At 39.4% G+C, this 13,263-nt stretch overlaps 1 non-coding gene across 1 annotated transcript; it reads right to left on the reverse strand.

Moving 5' to 3' along the window:
* Window positions 1–9,453: 9,453 nt before the first annotated feature.
* Window positions 9,454–9,561, reverse strand: LOC112781683 (small nucleolar RNA R71). Its single transcript, XR_003192445.1, has one exon. It is a non-coding gene; the product is annotated as a small nucleolar RNA R71 (small nucleolar RNA).
* Window positions 9,562–13,263: the final 3,702 nt, after the last annotated feature.

A 13,263-nucleotide genomic window follows, 5' to 3' on the forward strand; every position in this document is an offset into this window, starting at 1 on the left:
GTCTAATTATACTACCACTGAAAAGAAATTTTTAGCTATTGTTTTTACTTTGGATAAATTCCAAACTTATTTACTTGGAACCAAAGTGGTAGTATATTCAAACCATGCGGCTTTGAAATACTTGCTAGCTAAGAAAGAGTCTAAACCAAGGTTAATCCATTGGATACTGTTGTTGCAAGAGTTTGATCTAGAGATCAAAGATATGAGTGGTTCCCAAAATTTGGTGGCAGACCACTTGAGTCGCCTAGAACATATTAAAAGTGACTCCACTCCTATCAATAATGCATTTTCACTTGATATCTTGCAAGCAATATCTGAGGTGGTTCCTTGGTATGCACCCTGATAAACCACTATTTTGCGATTTATTTTGTATTGAATTGATTGGATTTTATCCATTATTCTCACACGTATTCATATAATTCGCATGTTTTACATTTTCCTTCCTAATTTTGTGCTATGATTGAAAACATGCTTCTTTGGCCTTAAATTCGCTAATTTTAATCCTCTGTTATTAATATTCAATGCTGTGATATGTGTGTTAAGTGTTTTCAGGTTTTATAGGACAGGAATGACTTAGAGGATGGAAAAGAAGCATGCAAAAGTGAAAGGAACACAAGAAATGAAGTATTTCAGAATCTGGTAGTGACGCGCACGCATGGACAACACGCACGCGTGACTGGTGCATTCGACAGACGACGCGCACGCGTAGCTGATGCCTACGCGTGGCCAGTGAAAAGTCCATCGACGCGTACGCGTGGCTGACGCGTACGCGTGACAGAGCATCTCATGCTGTTTTAAACAGAAAATGCTGGGGGCGATTTCTGGGCTACTTTAGAACCAGTTTTAGGCCCGAAAATACTGATTAGAGGCTACCGAGTGGAGCTGGAAGGGAGAATCATTCATTCATTCACTTTTCATACATAATTTTAGGTTTTATATGTAGTTTTCTAGAGAGAGAGGCTCTCTCCTCTCTCTAGGTTTAGGGTTTCTTCTTTCAATTTCTCTTTCGGTTCAGGTTCAATCGGCCTTTAATTTAGTTTTTGTTTTACTTTTATTTGTTTAAGCACTTTAGTTCATCTTCTTCTCTTGTTAATTTCCCTTTTTCGCCATTTTTATGTTTATGAACTGTTGTTACGTTTGATATCTTTTAGTGCAATTTATGTTTTCCATGTTTATTGTTACTCTCTTTAATTGTTAGTCATTGATGCTTGCAATTGGTTGTTTAGATTTAATATTCCTTGTTAATTTTGCATGCTTTTATTTTGTGCCTACCAAGTATTTGATAAAATGCTTGGTTAGATTCTAAATTAGATTTTTGTATTCTTAGCTTGGATTGAGTAAATTGGAGACTCTTGAATTATCAAAGTCTCTTGTTGGTTGGTGATTGAAAGTTGCTAGTTGGCTTGAGCTTCACTAACTCTAGTCTTTGATTAGAACTTGTGAACTCAAGTTGATTTGCTCACTTGACTTACCTTCAATTGTTAGAGGTTAACTAAGTGAGAGCAATTTGCAGTTACCATCACAATTGACGATGATAATGAGGATAGCAATTCCGATTCTCAACCCTTGCTAGGACTTTTCTTAGTTGTTAGTTATTTCTCATGTTATTTACATTCCTTACTTATTAAACTGAAAACCCAAAAATATGCTTTTTCATAACCAATAATAACTACACTTCCTTGGGTAAGAGGTGGTCCAAAAAGAGGTAATGAAATTATGGGAAGCAGGTATTATTTACCCTATTTCTGACAGTCCTTGGGTAAGTCCTGTGCAGGTAGTTCCCAAGAAAGGAGGGATGACAGTGATCAAGAATGAAAAGAATGAGCTTATTCCCACAAGAACAGTCACAGGATGGAGAATGTGCATAGACTACAGGAGGCTCAACACAGCTACAAGAAAGGATCATTTCCCCCTGCCTTTCATTGATCAGATGCTTGAGAGGTTAGCTGGTCATGCTTTTTATTGTTTTCTAGATGGATATTCTGGATATAATCAAATTGTAGTGGACCCTCAAGATCAAGAGAAGACAGCATTCACATGCCCCTTTGGAGTATTTGCTTACAGGAGAATGCCATTTGGGCTCTGTAATGCTCCAGCAACTTTTCAGAGGTGTATGCTTTCAATTTTTTCTGATATGGTTGAAAAGTTTATTGAGATATTTATGGATGACTTTTCTGTTTTTGGTAATTCTTTTGAATCCTGCCTTAAACATTTATCTCTTGTCTTGAAATGGTGTCAAGAATCAAACCTTGTTTTAAATTGGGAAAAATGCCATTTTATGGTTACAGAAGGCATTGTTCTTGGACACCGGATTTCAAGTAAGGGGATTGAGGTAGACAGAGCAAAGGTGGAGGTAATTGAAAAATTACCACCACCAACTAATGTTAAGGTAGTTATGAGTTTCTTAGGTCATGCAAGATTTTATAGAAGATTTATAAAGGATTTTTCTAAAATTGCTAAACCTTTAAGCAACCTGTTGGTTGCTGATGTTCCTTTTGTCTTTGACTCTGATTGTCTGCATACTTTTGAAACTCTGAAAGCAAATCTTACCTTTGCTCCCATTATAGCTCCCCCTGACTGGGATTTACCATTTGAATTAATGTATGATGCTAGTGATTTTGCTATAGGAGCTGTTTTAGGACAGATGCATGGTAAGCTTGTACATGTCATTTATTAGCTGTTGTGTATGCTGTTGATAAGTTTAGGTCCTATTTACTTGGTGCTAAGGTTATTGTTTATACTGACCATACTACTTTAAAGTACCTTCTAACCAAATAGGATTCTAAACCAAGATTAATCAAATGGGTGTTGCTCCTTCAGGAGTTTGATATTGAGATAAAAGATAGGAAAGGGTCAGAAAATCAAGTAGCTGACCATCTATCCAGAATTGAGCTTGAAGCAGGAGTACAACTACCCATAGCTGTGACTGAGACATTTTCGGATGAGCAATTATTCCTCATCAACAGGCTCCATGGTTTGAAGATATTGCAAATTATAAGGCCATGAATTTTATCCCAAGGGAGTACAGCAGGCAACAAGTAAAGAAGCTACTGACTGATGCCAAGTATTACATTTGGGAGGAACCATACCTTTTTAAAAGGTGTTCAGATGGTATAATCAGGAGATGTGTCCCAGATGAAGAAACACAGCAGATTCTTTGGCACTATCATGGTTCTGAATATGGAGGCCACTTTGGTGGTGAAAGGACAGCTACAAAGGTCCTTCAGAGCGGGTTCTACTGGCCTACTCTCTTCAGAGATTCAAGAGAATTTGTGAAGCATTGTGACAGATGTGCAAAGGCCACGAATCTCCCTGCCAACCATGAAATTCCACAGCAGGGGATTCTTGAGGTTGAGTTGTTTGATGTGTGGGGTATTGATTTCATAGGACCTTTCCCACCCTCATATTCAAACAACTATATTCTAGTGGCAGTTGATTATGTGTCCAAGTGGGTGGAAGCGGTGGCTCTACCCACCAATGATGCCAAGGTGGTAATGAGCTTTCTTCAGAGATATATTTTTAGCCGGTTTGGTGTCCCAAGGACACTCATTAGTGATGGTGGAAGCCACTTCTATAACAGACAGCTGGACTCTCTTCTGCATATATATGGAGTCAGTCATAAAGTGGCAACCTCTTATCACCCTCAGACAAGTGGACAGGTTAAAGTTTCCAACAGGGAACTTAAGAGGATTCTAGAGAAGACTCTCAGTGTTTCAAGAAAGGACTGGTCTAGGAAGCTTGATGATGCTCTCTGGGCATACCGGACAGCTTACAAGACTCCTATTAGCATGTCCCCATATCAGTTGGTCTATGGCAAAGCCTGTCACTTGCCAGTTGAACTGGAGCACAAAGCATACTGGGCAATCAGATATCTGAATCTTGATTTAGAAGCTGTAGGAATTAATCGGATGCTTCAGTTGAATGAGCTTGATGAATTCAGATACTCAGCTTATGAGAATGCCAAGCTCTATAAGGAGAGAACCAAGCTACTGCATGACAAAAAGATTGCCATCAGAGTCTTTGAGCCAGGACAGAGAGTGCTTTTATATAATTCAAGGCTAAAATTCTTTCTTGGGAAGCTGAAATCCCGGTGGTCAGGACCGTTCGTGGTTTCCAGAGCTTCACCATATGGTCATGTAGAAATACAGGAAGAGAATTTTGACAGAAAATTTACAGTGAATGGCCAGAGGCTGAAGCACTATCTTAGAAGCGAGATTGATCGCCAGAGGTCCACTCATCTGCTGAACTAGCAGAACCGACCGTCAAGCTAGTGACGTTAAAGAAGCGCTTGTCGGGAGGCAACCTGATACTTTCGTATCCTTAGCTATTTTTCATACTAGTAGTTTTTCTTCCTTATTTGATTTTTTTTACTAAGTTTTTAATATTTTTTCAGATCATGTAGCTATCTTAGAACAGGAGTCGGACGGTAAAAAAAAAAAAGGGAAAGCACACAACGCGTACGCGTCAAATGGGTGTGCGTGAAAAATAAATTTAAACAGAAAGTTGCGCGGGAGTGGCGCAGGAAGGATGCATCTAGCACAAACAAACCCACGCGTACGCGTACCCCACGCGTGCGCGTCAATGACGCGTACATGTGACCTTGAAATCAGCGTAAACGGGTGTTTTGGCAGAGAATTGTGCTGGCTTGGCTGGAAGTGTGCCATTTGCACAAAATTTGGTCACGCGGACGCGTCGTTCGCGTCCTTTGCAGAAACGACCAGCCACGCGTGCGCGTGAATGACGCGCACGCGTCACGTGGGAATCTTAGTTCCCCAGCCACGCGAACAGAGAGTTGTTCGTGCACGTGGCTGGCTTCGCGTAAATCGCGCAAAACCCAGGGCACGCGGACGCGTGCCTGACGCTTCCACGTCATTAAGAAAATCTCGCGACCCACGCGTACGCGTGCCGCACGCGTACGCGTCGCCTTCGCCGCACAACTACACTAGTTCGCCGCCCAGTTTTAATTTTCTTTCTCTCTCTCCCAATCCTAATTCTCCCTTGTTCTTTTATCCTTTTATTCTTCTTTCATCATAATAGTTGTTTCTTTCTATTTTCAGTTCTTCTTTGCTTGAGGACAAGCAAACCTTTAAGTTTGGTGTTGACGCTTCGCTTAGAAGTTTTCTATTTACTCTTATGGCACCAATGGGAGGTAAATCATCTTCACAAAAGGAGCACAACCTAAAGAATAAAACGACCGCTCGGATAACTAAGGTGGTTGATGATGAGCGGATAATTTATACGCTTTTTGGCATTGTTTTTAGTATGTTTTTAGTAGGATCTAGTTACTTTTAGGGATGTTTTCGTTAGTTTTTATGTTAAATTCACATTTCTGGACTTTACTATGAGTTTGTGTGTTTTTCTGTGATTTCAAGTATTTTCTGGCTGAAATTGAGGGACTTGAGCGAAAATCAGATTCAGAGGTTGAAGAAGGATTGCTGATGCTGTTGGATTCTGACCTCCCTGCACTCAAAATGAATTTTCTGGAGCTACAGAACTCGAAATGGCGCGCTTTTAAATGCGTTGGAAAGTAGACATCCAGGGCTTTCCAGCAATGTATAATAGTTCATACTTTGCCCAAGTTTAGATGACGTAAACTGGCGTTCAACGCCAGCTCTCTGCCCAATTCTGGAGTTCAGCGCCAGAAAGGGATCAAAAACCAAAGTTGAACGCCAGAAATGGATCAAAACCTGGCGTTCAACTCCACAAATGGCCTCTGGACGTGAAAAGTTAAAGCTCAGCCCAAGCACACACCAAGTGGGCCCCGGAAGTGAATTTATGCATCAATTATTTACTTCTGTAAACCCTAGTAGTTAGTTTACTATAAATAGGACCTTTTACTATTGTATTAGGTATCTTTGATCAGTGGTATGCTATCTTAGATCACGTTTGAGGGCTGGCCTCTCGGCCTTGCCTGGACTTTCACTTATGTATTTTTAACGGTAGAGTTTCTACACTCCATAGATTAAGGTGTGGAGCTCTGCTGTTCCTCAAAGATTAATGCAAAGTACTACTGTTTTCTATTCAATTCATCTTGTTTCACTTCTAAGATATTCATTTGCTCTTCAACCTGAATGTGATGAACGTGACAATCATCATCATTCCCTATGAACGCGTGCCTGACAACCACTTCCGTTCTACCTTCGACTGAATGAGTATCTCTTAGATCTCTTAATCAGAATCTTTGTGGTGTAAGCTAGAATGATGGCGGCATTCAAGAGAATCCGGAAGGTCTAAACCTTGTCTGTGGTATTCCGAGTAGGATTCAATGAATGAATGACTATGACGAGCTCCAAACTCGCGATTGCGAGGCGTTAGTGACAGACGCAAAAGGATAGTAAATCCTATTCCAGCATGATCGAGAACCGACAGATGAATAGCCGTGCCGTGACAAGGTGCGTTGACCATTTTCACTGAGAGGATAAGATAAAGCCATTGACAAGGGTGATGCCTCCAGACGATTAGTCGTGCCGTGACAGGGCATTTGGATCATTTTCCCGAGAGAAGACCGAAAGTAGCCATTGACAATGGTGATGTATCACATAAAGCCAGCCATGGAAAGGAGTAAGACTGACTGGATGAAGATAGCAGGAAAGCAGAGGTTCAGAGGAACGAAAGCATCTCCATTCGCTTATCTGAAATTCTTACCAATGAATTACATAAGTATTTCTATCCCTATTTTATTATATTATTTTCAAAAACTCCATAACCATTTGATATCCACCTGACTGAGATTTACAAGGTCACCATAGCTTGCTTCATACCGACAATCTCCGTGGGATTCGACCCTTACTCACGTAAGGTATTACTTGGATGACCCAGTGCACTTGCTGGTTAGTTATGCAAAGTTGTGAAGATATGTTCAGACCATGGTCCTGTGCATCCGTTTTTGGTGCCATTGCCAGGGAATCAATTTCGAACAACAATTCACAACCTGAGTAGCAATTTTGCATACCAAGTTTTTGGCGCCGTTGCCGGGGATTGTTCGAGTTTGGACAACTGACGGTTCATCTTGTTGCTCAGATTAGGTAATTTTCTTTTTGTTTTAATTTCAAAAATTTTTCAAAAATCTTTCAAAATTTTCTCCTTTATTTTCGAAAAAAAAATGTTTTCAAAAATATATTTTTCTTCAGAATTTTTAAGAATGAATTTTAGTGTTTCATGATGATTTGTTGAATCCTGGCTGGCTGTAAGCCATGTCTAATCTTTTGGACTGGGGTTTCAACTTACCATCACAAAAGAAGAGATTCTCACACACTTAGTTGCTCTATACTTGAAAAGTATCCAAATCTGCTGAAGCTTGGCTGGCCATTGGCCATGTCTAGTGTTTTGGACCGGAGCTTTCATTGAAAGCTTGGCTAGCTAGTGAGCCATGTCTAATTCCTGGACTGAAGCTTTAGACTAACATGGCAAGATTCCTGGAATTCATATTAAAAATTTTGAAATTCTTATTTTCCTTTTTCAATTAATTTTCGAAAAAAATACAAAAAAATTAGAAAATCATAAAAATCAAAAATATTTTTTGTGTTCTTGTTTGAGTCTTGAGTCATGTTATAAGTTTGGTGTCAATTGCATGTGCATCTTGCATTTTTCGAAAATTCTCATGCATTCATAGTGTTCTTCATGATCTTCAAGTTGTTCTTGGTAAGTCTTCTTGTTTGATCTTTACATTTGTATGTTTTGTGTCTTATCTTGTTTTTCATATGCATTCTTGAATTCTTAATGTCTAAGCATTAAAGAATTCTAAGTTTGGTGTCTTGCATGTTTTCTTTGCATTAAAAATTTTTCAAAATTATGTTCTTGATGTTCATCATGATCTTCATAGTGTTCTTGGTGTTCATCTTGACATTCATAGTGTTCTTGCATACATTCCTTGTTTTGATTCAAAAATAAAAGAGAAAAACATGAAAATGATGTTTTTAATTTTTTTCTCTCTCATCATTAAAAATTCAAAAATAAAAAAATATCTCTTTCCCTTTTTCTCTCATCAAATTCGAAAATTTGAGTTGACTTTTTCAAAAATTTTTAAAATCAAGTTGTTTCTTATGAGTCAAATCAAATTTTCAATTTGAAAATCTTATCTTTTTCAAAATCTTTTTCAAAAATCAAATCTTTTTCAAAAAAATCAAATCTTTTTCAAATGTCTTAGTTATTTTCGAAAATTCCAACAATATTTTTCAAAAATATTTTTCTTATTTTTATATCAAATTTTCGAAAATAACAATAACAATTAATGTTTTGGTTCAAAAATTTTAAGTTTGTTACTTGCTTGTTAAGAAAGATTCAAACTTTAAGTTCTAGAATCATATCTTGTGATTTATTGTGAATCAAGTCATTAATTGTGATTTTAAAAATCAAATCTTTTTCAAAACTAATTCCTATCATATCTTTTCAAAAATATCTTCTCATCATACTTTTTTTTTTCAAAAAATTTTTCAAAATATCTTTTCTAACTTCCTAACTTCTTCTCTTTTCAAATATTGTTTCAACTAACTAACTAACTTTTTGTTTGTTTCTTAACTTTTTCAAAACTATCTAACTAACTCTCTCTCTCTCTAATTTTCGAAAATATCTTCCCTCTTTTTCAAAAATTTCTTTTTTATTAACTAATTATTTTTATTTTTGATTTTAAAAAATTTTTTCAAAAAAAAAATACTAACCTTTTTCAAAAACTATTTTCGAAAATCACTAACTCTTTTTCAAAAATTATTTTCGAAAATTCTCCCTCTCCTATCTTATTCTATTTATTTATTCATTTACTAACATCTCATCTCACATCTCTGCCCTCCTCACAGTTGTATTTCTTTCTTTACATCACATTCTTTGTCTCCCTCTTTTCTTCCACTCATAAAGGGATCCCTATACTGTGGTATAAAGGATCCATATTATTATTTTTTTTTTCTGTGCCCTCTTCTTTGTCATATGAGCAGGAGCAAGGACAAGAATATTCTTGTTGAAGCAGATTCAGAACCTGAAAGGACTCTGAAGAGAAAACTAAGAGAAGCTAAATTACAACAATCCAGAGATAACCTTTTAGAAATTTTCGAACAGGAAGAGGAGATGGCAGCCGAAAATAATAATAATGCAAGGAGGATGCTTGGTGACTTTACTGCACCTAATTCCAATTTACATGGAAGAAGCATCTCCATTCCTGCCATTGGAGCAAACAACTTTGAGCTGAAACCTCAATTAGTTTCTCTGATGCAGCAGAACTGCAAGTTTCATGGACTTCCATCTGAAGATCCTTTTCAGTTCTTAACTGAATTCTTGCAGATATGTGATACTGTTAAGACTAATGGAGTAGATCCTGAAGTCTACAGGCTCATGCTTTTCTCTTTTGCTGTAAGAGACAGAGCTAGAATATGGTTGGACTCTCAACCTAAAGATAGCCTGAACTCTTGGGATAAGCTGGTCACGGCTTTCTTAGCCAAGTTCTTTCCTCCTCAAAAGCTGAGCAAGCTTAGAGTGGATGTTCAAACTTTCAACAAGAAAGAAGGTGAATCCCTCTATGAAGCTTGGGAAAGATACAAACAGTTGACCAAAAAGTGTCCTTCTGACATGCTTTCAGAATGGATCATCCTGAATATATTCTATGATAGTTTATCTGAGCTATCAAAGATGTCACTAGACACTTCTGCAGGTGGATCCATTCACCTAAAGAAAACGCCTGCAGAAGCTCAAGAACTCATTGACATGGTTGCTAATAACCAGTTCATGTACACTTCTGAGAGGAATCCTGTGAGTAATGGGACGCCTATGAAGAAGGGAGTTCTTGAAGTTGATACTCTGAATGCCATATTGGCTCAGAATAAAATATTGACTCAGCAAGTCAATATGATTTCTCAGAGTCTGAATGGAATGCAAGCTGCATCCAATAGTACTCAAGAGGCTTCTTATGAAGAAGAAGCTTATGATCCTGAGAACCCTGCAATAGCAGAGGTGAATTACTTAGGTGAACCTTATGGAAACACCTATAACTCATCATGGAGAAATCATCCAAATTTCTCATGGAAGGATCAAAAGCCTCAACAAGGATTTAATATTGGTGGAAGAAATAGGTTTAACAATAATAAACCTTTTCCATCATCCACTCAGCAACAGACAGAGAACTCTGAACAAAATACTTCTAATTTAGCAAACTTAGTCTCTGATCTATCTAAGGCCACTGTAAGTTTCATGAATGAAACAAGGTCTTCCATTAGAAATTTGGAAGCACAAGTGGGCCAGCTGAGTAAAAGGATCACTGAAATTTCTCCTAGTACTCTCCCAAGCAATACAGAAGAGAATCCAAAAGGAGAGTGCAAGGCCATTGACATAAGCACCATGGCCGAACCTGTAAGGGAAGGAGAGGACGTGAATCCCAAGGAGGAAGACCTCCTGGGACGTCCAGTGATCAATAAGGAGCTTCCCTCTGAGGAACCAAAGGACTCTGAGGCTCATCTAGAGACCATAGAGATTCCATTGAACCTCCTTATGCCCTTCATGAGCTCTGATGAGTACTCCTCTTCTGAAGAGAATGAGGATGTTACTGAAGAGCAAACTGCCAAGTTCCTTGGTGCAATCATGAAGCTAAATGCCAAATTATTTGGTATTGAAACTTGGGAAGATGAACCTCCCTTGTTCATCAATGAACTAAGTGATCTGGATCAACTGACATTGCCTCAGAAGAGACAGGATCCTGGAAAGTTCATAATACCCTGTATTATAGGCACCATGATCTTTAAGGCTCTGTGTGACCTTGGTTCAGGAATAAACCTCATGCCCCTCTCTGTAATAGAGAAACTGGGAATCTATGGGGTGCAAGCTGCTAAAATCTCATTAGAGATGGCAGACAATTCAAGAAAATAGGCTTATGGACAAGTAGAGGACGTGTTAGTAAAGGTTGAAGGCCTTTACATCCCTGCTGATTTCATAGTCCTGGATACTGGGAAGGAAGAGGATGAATCCATCATCCTAGGAAGACCTTTCCTAGCCACAGCAAGAGCTGTGATTGATGTGGACAGAGGAGAATTAATCCTTCAATTGAATGAGGACAACCTTTTGTTTACAACTCAAGGATCTCTCTCTGCATCCATGGAGAGGAAGCATAAAAAGCTTCTCTCAAAGCAGAGTCAACCCAAGCCCCACAGTCAAACTCTAAGTTTGGTGTTGGAGGGTCTCAACAATGCTCTGAACATCTGTGAGGCTCCATGAGAGCCCACTGTCAAGCTATTGACATTAAAGAAGCACTGGTTGGGAGGCAACCCAATTTTTATTTATCTAATAATTTTTTTCTTAGTTATATGTCTTTATAGGTTCATGATCATGTGGAGTCACAAAATAAAGAGAAAAATTGAAAACGGAATCAAAAACAGTAGAAGAAAAATCACACCCTGGAGGAGCATCTGCCTGGCGTTCAACGCCAGAACAGAGCATGGTTCTGGCGCTAAACGCCCAAAATGGGCAGCATCCTGGCGCTGAACGCCCAGAACAAGCATGGTTCTAGCGTTCAACGCCAGAAAAGGTAGCAAATGGGCGTTGAACGCCCAAAATGGGCACCAACCTGGCGCTGAACGCCCAGAGTTGTGTGCAAGGGCATTTTACATGCCTAATGTGGTGCAAGGGTGTAAATCCTTGAACACCTCAGGATCTGTGGACCCCACAGGATCATCTCAGGATTTGTGGACCCCACAGGATCATCTCAGGATCTGTGGACCCCACAGGATCCCCACCTACCTCCACTCACTTCTTCTCACCACTCTCTTTCACACAACCCCATAAACACTCTTCCACAAAAAACCCTTCACCAATCACCTCAATCTCTCTTCCCCATCACCTCTTCACCACTCACATCCATCCATTCTTCCCCATAAACCTACCTCATAAACTCCACCTACCTTCAAAATTCAAAACCAATCTCCCACCCAAACCCACCTATATGGCCGAAACCTTTCCCCCCTCCCTTCCCTATATAAAGCCCTCCATTCTTCATCAAATTCACACAACACACCCCTCTACACCCTTCTTGGCCGAAACACTTCCCACTCTTCCTCTCCTCCATTTCTTCTTCTTCTTCTTCATCTATTCTTTCTTTTATTGCTCGAGGGCGAGCAAAATTCTAAGTTTGGTGTGGTAAAGGCATAAGCTTTTTGTTTTTCCATTACCATTGATGGCACCTAAGACCGGAGAATCCTCTAGAAAGGGGAAAGGGAAGACAAAAGCTTCCACATCCGAGTCATGGGAGATGGAAAGGTTCATCTCCAAAGCCCATCAAGACCACTTCTATGATGTTGTGGCCAAGAAGAAGGTGATCCCTGAGGTCCCTTTTAAACTTAAAAGAAATGAGTATCCGGAGATCCGACATGAAATTCAAAGAAGAGGTTGGGAAGTTCTAACAAATCCCATCCAACAAATCGGCATCCTAATGGTTCAAGAGTTCTATGCCAATGCATGGATCACCAAGAACCATGATCAAAGTAAGAACCCGGATCCAAAGAACTATGTTACAATGGTTCGGGGGAAATACTTAGATTTTAGTCCGGAAAATGTGAGGTTGGCGTTTAACTTGCCCATGATGCAAGGAGATGAACGCCCCTACACTAGAAGGGTCAACTTTAATCAAAGGTTGGACCAAGTCCTTATGGACATATGTGTATATTGACTCCAAAGGCAAGCCGGTTCAACTAAGAAGATTGGACCTCAAGCCTGTAGCTAGAGGATGGTTGGAGTTTATTCAATGCTCAATCATTCCCACTAGCAACCGGTCTGAAGTTACTATAGACCGGGCCATCATGATCCATAGCATCATGATTGGAGAAGAGGTGGAAGTTCATAAGATTATACCTCAAGAACTCTACAAGGTGGCTGACAAGTCTTCCACTATGGCAAGGTTAGCCTTTCCTCACCTTATTTGCCACCTATGCAATTCGGCTGGGATTGACATAGAGGGAGATATCCTCATCAAAGAGGACAAGCCCATCACTAAGAAAAAGATGGAGCAAGCAAGAGAGCCCATTCATGGAGCTCAAGAGGCATATGAAGCTCATCACCATGAGATCCCGGAGATGCCTCAAATGCACTTTCCTCCACATAAATATTAGGAGCAAATCAACACCTCCCTAGGAGAATTGAGTTCCAATATGGGACAACTAAGGGTGGAACATCAAGAGCACTCCATCATCCTTCATGAAATTAGAGAAGATCAAAAAGCAATGAGGGAGGAGCAACAAAGACAAGGAAGAGACATAGAAGAGCTCAAGGATATCATTGGTTCCTCAAGAAGGAAAC

This window comes from Arachis hypogaea, chromosome 19 (genome assembly GCF_003086295.3).
Source record: "Arachis hypogaea cultivar Tifrunner chromosome 19, arahy.Tifrunner.gnm2.J5K5, whole genome shotgun sequence".
Classification (NCBI taxonomy): domain Eukaryota; kingdom Viridiplantae; phylum Streptophyta; class Magnoliopsida; order Fabales; family Fabaceae; genus Arachis; species Arachis hypogaea.